General features: G+C 42.1%; 1 long non-coding RNA gene across 1 annotated transcript; it reads right to left on the bottom strand.

The window, feature by feature from the left end:
• Positions 1-475: 475 nt before the first annotated feature.
• LOC135236311 (uncharacterized) lies at positions 476-6,776 on the bottom strand. The gene is made up of 2 exons (XR_010324547.1): positions 4,492-6,776; positions 476-4,450 (listed from the first exon to the last, which is right to left on the bottom strand). It is a non-coding gene; the product is annotated as an uncharacterized LOC135236311 (long non-coding RNA).
• Between the last annotated feature and the right edge of the window lie 1,101 nt (positions 6,777-7,877).

The following is a 7,877-nucleotide window of genomic DNA, read 5'->3' as shown; positions in this document are numbered from 1 at the left end:
GGTTTAACTATACGTGGAACTTGGGAGTGGTTACACTCGACTCTATCTTGTGCCATCATTCCTCAATATATGCTCCCGGGTTTAGCATTATTGTTAAATCTCAGTTCGGCGAGGAATCCAGAGGGTAGGAGGCTGACCACCATAATACATGCCTTCCATGCCTGGCTTACATGGATAGGTCATCGACAGTTATGAGCCCAGGACGGTGCGTATCTATCGGGCTCCTTCAGGCGAATTTGACAAGAACCGGCGTATTACGCCCATGGGTTCTCTTAAGCCAAAACACCAGAACCAATACCACCAATCCCTTAACAGGCAGATCGTGGTCACCTATCTAACTTGAAGACCCCACTAAAGACGTTTTACTGTACTAGACCCCTGATCAGGAGGTCCCCGTCCGAACTGCCCCCCTGAGTATTTAAACGGAATTTCGGCTGAAAAGAAGATAAAATGGATTAGAGTCATGAAGACCACGCAAGTTAAAAATAAGAATTTATTGAACAGGCAGGTAGGTTATTATCTTCAATTTCCAAAATCAATTATAAAGGTTAAAAACAGAAATGCAGAGTAAAAGAGTTCTTACCAGCCTGTTTAGCTACACACAGAACATCGAGTATGCGCAGTGCGGGAAGTCGATTGCGATCTTCCATGGCTATCTCTACACAGAACACATAGCCTAGTATGTGCACTGAGGGAAGTCGATTACGATCTTCCTTGTCTGTCTACACGCAGCGCACATAGTATGTGCACGGTGGGAAGTCGATTACGATCTTCCTCGATTGCTTTGTCTCCCTTCCTTTTAAGCCAAATCCCGCGTTTGGTCTAGGCGGCATTGCCATAAATTAACCTGTCCGAATCATAAATCTCAAATTTCGGCCCCCACCATTTGGGGCTGCTGTTAAAACAATCAGTGGGGAAATCGGGAAAAGGAGATGATTACCAGAGAGGACATTCCATTGTGTTAGTTTTTTCCTGAGTTGCTGAAACTATGTTTTCCCAAATTCTATTTGGTATGAAACATATTTCATTCAATTGCTATAATTTTCCTGAATATGTCCATACTAAACATGTCAAGTGGATGTAATATTATGGTGCAGTTGTCATGAAAATACCCTTCTGTTTAACCATTGTACACGCAATCCATGTTATTATTACATAAGGCATAATACAATAATACAATGAACACATGTGCATGGTTTGTAAGGTTTTCCGGGATTTGTAAATAAGATATACAGATGGTTTATAGTCCAGATCCAGAAAAGAAATACAAAGTGTAATGTCAGAGGGGTCCATATGTGGGCAGTGTGGTACTGTCCCGTGTAGTGCCCCCACCAGGTGCCGGTCGCTTCACCCTTTACGACCCCAAAACACCCACACCCACAACCACAGACAAAGAGACTAGTTCCCCTTATCTTGGTTGTGTCCAGGTGGTAACATTCCAGAGAGCCAAATGGCCTGCCCATTCAGAGGAAGTCCGAGTGACTTATTGTTTTACCACAAGGCTCTCGGGTCCTTTGAAGTACACGCTGCGTCCCAGCATGCTGGCTCGTTCAAATGTCAGCCTTTTCTGGGTCCCAGTATAATTTCCCTCTTACAGCTCCCCCCTCTGGCCCAATGGGGGACACTTCAAAACGTCCTCCCAAGGGGTCATGGACACTTTCCCAAATGGTTGGTGCCGGAGGTCCAGGGTCGTAGGGCTGATGGTGGGAATAACTGGGAAGGCTGATATCAAGGGTTGTGTGGGTTGAGGTGTGTATGGTATGGAACGGATCAGATGTTGGAGTGAAGATGGGAACTTTTGTGCCTCAGATGACCTGTTGCACTAAGTCCATTCCATCAGTCGGGGCCCGCCGTGTTCTTAAGCACAGGAAAACTCACAAGACAGCTGACAGTGACGTAGGAACTTTGTACCAGGAGGTGTCCTCTCGATTGAATCTATCGGAGCAAAGTCTTGGAGAAACTGTACTTAAGGTTGACATCCACGGGGCTGTGCGGAGGTTGAACCTTAACACACTTGGTGGGATTATTGGGAAAAAGGTTGGTAAGACATGGTATATATGAATGAGGTAGTTCGGAGTTTTCATGACAACTGCATTTTGTGGTAAATATGTTTTTTGTCCTTCTCATGGTAATATCCTTTGTAATTTTGGATAAACTGGATTTGGGAAATTAAAAAGAAAGGAGACAAAACTCAATACATTTTGTATGGATGGGTATTGAAAATGATAGTATAAAAATAAAGAACCATTATAATGAACATACAGTATAAAAATAAAGAAAAACACAAAAAGCATAATTTAAGACATATAAGACAAGTAGTGTTCAGAAACATACAATGCCTATATACATACATACAAACATTTATTGAAAAGTTGAAAATTACTGGAATGGTAATTACTGTAAAATAGTTTAATTGAAAACAGACTGAAGAAATGTTGTCTATACTATGCGTTAATGGTAGAGGAGAAATTCATTATTGCACCAAGAAACTCATAGAATCACATAGGATAGTGTTTCTATTGTTTCCTATATGTGTGCTATTTGGGATTGGATGTGTGCTGGTTTGTGTACTCTTGTTAGATCAGATGACTGTGAAGTTCTTAATGGGATGGGTGGAACCCCTAATGTAACAAATTGGGTGTTGTAAAATTTGCTCTGGTGCTACACCAGGGGGCCTGTTTAAAGTTAGGAGTTGGCTAAATGAGCTGCTGACATGTTTATGACCCCTTCAGAGATTTCCACCCAACTGGTCTGTCACCGATGCTTGAGGTGCTAACTTCTTTGCCTGTATTTGTGCAAAGAAGAGAAAATCTATGTAGGGTTACTGTCTGCATAATTTGGGGGTTAAACCACAACTGACAAAAATAAAAAGATGAAAAAACAAAAAGAAAATCAGACACTGTCTTGGGAGTGTAGGTTTACTGCTCCTTAAATATTCAACAACTGACAGAGAAGGGGGGGAAACAGAACAAGACAGACAGATGGGGAGAAGGGAGAAAGGAGGAGGAGGAACAGTAAATGAAAAAGAAGGAGGAGATCTAAGGAGAGAAAATGTAGAAAAGTAGAATAAAGTGAGACCAGTAAGCCAGTCCTTGCCAAAAAATGACACCCCTTTCAACATTTTAATGTTAAAAGACAAACTTGATGTAAACTTAGGAGTAAGTGCTTCTTCTCCTTATTTATTTATTTATTTGACATATGTAGTTTGGAAGACTTCTTCCTTAAATAATTTTCCTTGCAGGCACAGATGATACTGGCCCTTATTAGCTGAGTTTAAGCTTGATGACCTTATGTTCATTTATGGCATTTGACTGGCTTATCAACGGTTTGCTAAAGATTCTAATATGTATATGTTGTGCTATGGTGAAATTCACACAAAAATACCATTAGATCTCTAGTATCTAACATGCCTTGGCTAATTTAATTGGCACCCAAATAAGTCTGTTAGTGAATTCTACCAGTTTCTAAATGGCGTGCACAGGCATGCGTTAATAATTAATATATTATTAGTTAATATTATTAGTTTAAATCCTCTGATTTCCTCCTTGTGCCGCTAAGACACACAGAATAAAAACCCAGATGAAAACAATAGGGTACACCAGAATTCACTACACTTTTTTGAAAGCGAGCTTTCTAAAGAAAGGTGAATGGTGGCACACCTATGCCTACATAACTTAGTTTAGCTCTAGGCTAATGATTATTTTATTTATAATAGGCCAAAGTCTATTTTTGGTTGGTTGTAAGCCATGTTGGAATTTTACCTTCTACACTGGCTTATCTCAACTGTTTCATAAATCCTAACCTATTTATTTAATTAATAGTACACCACTGTTTACTGAGACAGATAACACAGGCCAAGGACCTTGGTTCCAGCACCTCAGAAATGCAGAAGTTCTGTGTCCTGATACCTTTTCACCAGTTTCAGAGGTCTTTAGACATGAGTCCCACATGCGGCAAATTCCAGACGGTCGCCACCCTTGTTGTAGCCTGCGGCTACACTTTCAGAGGGATGGAGACTTGCATTTGCCGTGGCACTCAGCGGTCCTGTGACATTACATCGGGCACGGTACTCAGAGGTTCAGTGACTACACTGGTACCGGCCTCGATCTCTGAGACTTAAAGTATGGTTTTCTCCGGACAGATACGAACAGTTTCAAAACTTGGTGCAGCTGCAGTCTGCACTGTCAGAGGTCTTGAGACGTGTGTACCGCCGCAGGGCCATACCTGGGTTTAAGGATCAGCACAGACTCTGCTTTCAGGGCTGGAACTTTGAAGCCGAGGTTATGCACCTGATTCAGCATTCAGCAGTGTTTTAATATTATTTAATTTAATTATAATAAGAAGCTTGCCACTTTTCCTGGGTTAGCCCCCTAGCAAAGTTCAAACTTCTTCGCGTGTGCATTCTGTGATTGCACACGCTTACTGGCAGCTATAAACTTTCACTGTTCACCTTCTATTGCTTTTTCGTCTTTCATAACCCATTCTGTTCACCTTCAAAATTCACTGGCTTTTCACCAGTGCCTCATTTCTCCTGAGTTTGAGCAAGGTTTTCTGCGCCTCTGCGCAGAAACAGTAGTAAGCCTTGCATCAAAACTCCCTTCCTTTCTACAAACGTTTACATTTCATTACACATACGTAACCATCTACTGCTATAGGCTAGTTTGTTCTAGAACGCATTCCGCCGTATTATCACAACACATTTCATAAAAACATGCCAGCCTAAGCTTCTCTCTTTCCCTGTTTATGCATTCCCCCGAAGGGTAGTAATATGGAAAAAGCCTGGTTTCTACGGTCCCAGGCCTGTCTGGGATATGTCGATCCCCTGCACAGTGGCTAAAAACTCTCCCTAGCACAGGCTAATACACAAGAGGATTTTGTCACTCACCACACCAAGGATCGGGAAACCCAGAGAAGAAAATGCGAGATACCCACAGTGAAGGGTATCACGCCGGGATGAAAAACACCAGCAGACATTTCAGGGAACACTCCAGATACTCCATATCACGTCGGGGTCACCACTTGTAAACACCTCACAGCTAGACCAATGAGGGTTTGTAGCTGGAGGGGAAGGCACCGCGTGTTCTCCCTTGGCTGGTGTGATTCAAAACCGGAGATGTTAGTTATTTTTCCTCTGTTCGTAAGAACAGGGCACAATTATAATTAAGAATGCACTGGTTCCGTTGCCACGGGTTAGATATGAAGGCGCTGCTTCATATCCCGCTTAAAACTGGCCCGAAACGGATCAGTAGCATTCAGGTTACTCTCCATTCGCAAACGGGGCTATGCTGTCATCAGAGATATATCCGATTTGTCGCCGGACTGTCAATATCCCAATGGGAGCATCAGAATATTCACAAATGCGCGGAACAACACATCAACTATATCCATGACCACAGCAAGAAAGCGTAACAGTTACTAGGTTTTATCCTCGTGATAATCTGACTCCATATTAATTAATAAGTTATGTTCCAAATTAGAATTTAGGCTTGATTTAGAATGGACCTCAGTTCGTCTGAAGTTCTACACCGAGGGTCAACGCAGTTTCACCCGGTACGCACCGCGGATACGCCCGTAACGACAATTTAACTAGCTGTTTGCAGACGACACAGCGGTTGTGAGATTTCCCTCATGGGGAGTATAACCTAATTAAGGTTCAGGGACTCCGAAAGGGCCAATATTGGTCATCCCAGGATCAACTTGGTTCTGCTGACGGTCCCGCCTTAACTGAAAACTTGGTGATCAAACAAGTCCAACGGGCAGTTCCCTAGTCATAATTGGGGGAAACCGACTTAGAGGGCTTTTACAAGAACGAAACATTGACCAAGACCACACAAATCAAGTCATTAACAGTTTTAATGTCAGGTAGGTTATACACTTAAAATAGTCAATTTGTAGTTACAGAATTTAGAAAATAGTCTAACAATCAAAGATAAAGATGAGCATACCTGACAGCAGTCTACACACAGAAAGAGTCTTGTGTGGGAAGTCTGATTGCAGACTCCCAGAGGGCCCTGTTCCTCTCCTATAAGAACCCAGCGCAGGCAGGTGGATGTCGCCACAAAAGGGTCATAAAACCATAAATTTACTTGGAGGGGGAAGATTGGAATTTGGTTCAGACAGGATCAGACAGATGGATTTACCAGGAGGAGTGTCCAAAAAATACAGTTGACTTCCAAATTTATTAAAATAGATTTTCTCTAGGTTTGCTGGTTTTAAAAGCTAAACCAGAGCATCACTCGCACAGAGACCATAAAAACCATACCAAATATGAATATTTGTTCTCGTGATTGTCATGAAAACTCCGAAAAACATGAAACAACTGCACAATCTTTCACATGAACCAACCGTCAACTCTCAATGTCCCTCCACAGTGCATCAAGACCGCATAGTGTAGTGTATCAATGCACTCGACCCAAATCGGGATTTACTTCCCAACAAAAAGTGTGCGTGAGTAAATTTCTCTCCTTATGAAGGTTGGGAGACAAGTTACCCAGCGACACCAGGCGAGGGCACTGTGACTGTCCCTCAACCGTCCTGAGCAACTTGCCCCACTTCCGCCATGCGACCCTACCACTTGCCATCTGAAACCTCCAGGATGTTGGGATAATTTTAGAATTGCTTGACCATAGAAAAGAGGTGTCACCTGTTAACTGTCGCAAAACCAGATGCCAAGGTCTTACGGGTCACTCTGTCCTGACAATATCAGACTCTGCACCTGGCGAATTGCTTTACGACAGTCAGAGAGGAAATTCCACTCTATGCCTGTTCCCGTGGGCCTTACAAACGCGAAACTCAGCGCATCCGCGATCCAGAAGGCAGCCGCCGAAATGCTGACCTCAATACGACATCTTTTTTTTTCTTAAATAAACACTGTGGTGATGCTATAAATATCGCATTTCTTTTACTGGTTAGAGCCTGATTAACATCAGTGAAAAAAAAGAAAAATGGGTGCACTCCATAGTCTTATATAAGGTACCGGTGATCCTATTTAGTATACTATAAAAAAAAAAAAAAAAAAATGAACACCACACACCTAAGCTCTGAAATGTTATTTGACTTGTGAAAATGCTGTTAATAACATTTTTTGAGCTAAAGTACGCATTGGTAATTTTCTTTTTTTGGATAATAACATATCGTTGTTGTTGTTGTAACTGCATACCAGTGAAGTAATGAAGCATCTTCGAACAGATCCCAGATCAGTTTTGTCTTTTTAAACATCATGGAGAAGAGTAGGACATGAGCAGGAGAAACTAGTTACATCAGCACTCTGAGATGAATAGGGACATGGAGCAGAGGGGACCTGTCTGTGGTGCTGAAAAGAACTGAATGGAGAGCATTTGGCATCAATGCAGAGCAAAATCAGCACATCATAGAGCCTCCACCTTCTCAGCTCTGCTTACTGGCATTGCCATAGTATCTGTGGAGCCTTGCTTAAGCATCGTAACCTAATGGTATTACTGGAGTTACAGCTGTATTGTATCCAGTGAGTCTGCTATTTATATTTCCCCTTGTCTTTTTCCCGGCATTAGGGAAACTGAGTTGCCTCACGTGGTAGACAAATCTGTCAACAAGAACCTAAATGAACATCTGGTGATTCTCAACCTTGTATGCCCTACACATTTACGGCTGAATAATTGAAAATGCAAATAAGTCTCATGATTTGCAAAACTATGCAATGATTTAAAACAAGATGCAGTCTGAGAATCAGAGTAGTGATCACTTGTGCACTCTTAAACTGATTTATGAAGGCAGCACACTCACATGCTATACATGCTTTGTGCAATTAAAGTACAACCAAAAAAAACAGGTCAGTTCGTTCTACTACTACTACTACTACTACTACTGCTACTACTACTACTGCTGCTGCTGCTGCTACA

This window comes from Anguilla rostrata, chromosome 12, assembly GCF_018555375.3.
Source record: "Anguilla rostrata isolate EN2019 chromosome 12, ASM1855537v3, whole genome shotgun sequence".
NCBI classification, from domain to species: domain Eukaryota; kingdom Metazoa; phylum Chordata; class Actinopteri; order Anguilliformes; family Anguillidae; genus Anguilla; species Anguilla rostrata.
The sequence above is the reverse complement of the archived record's forward strand: the minus strand, read 5'-3'. Positions and strand labels throughout refer to the sequence as shown.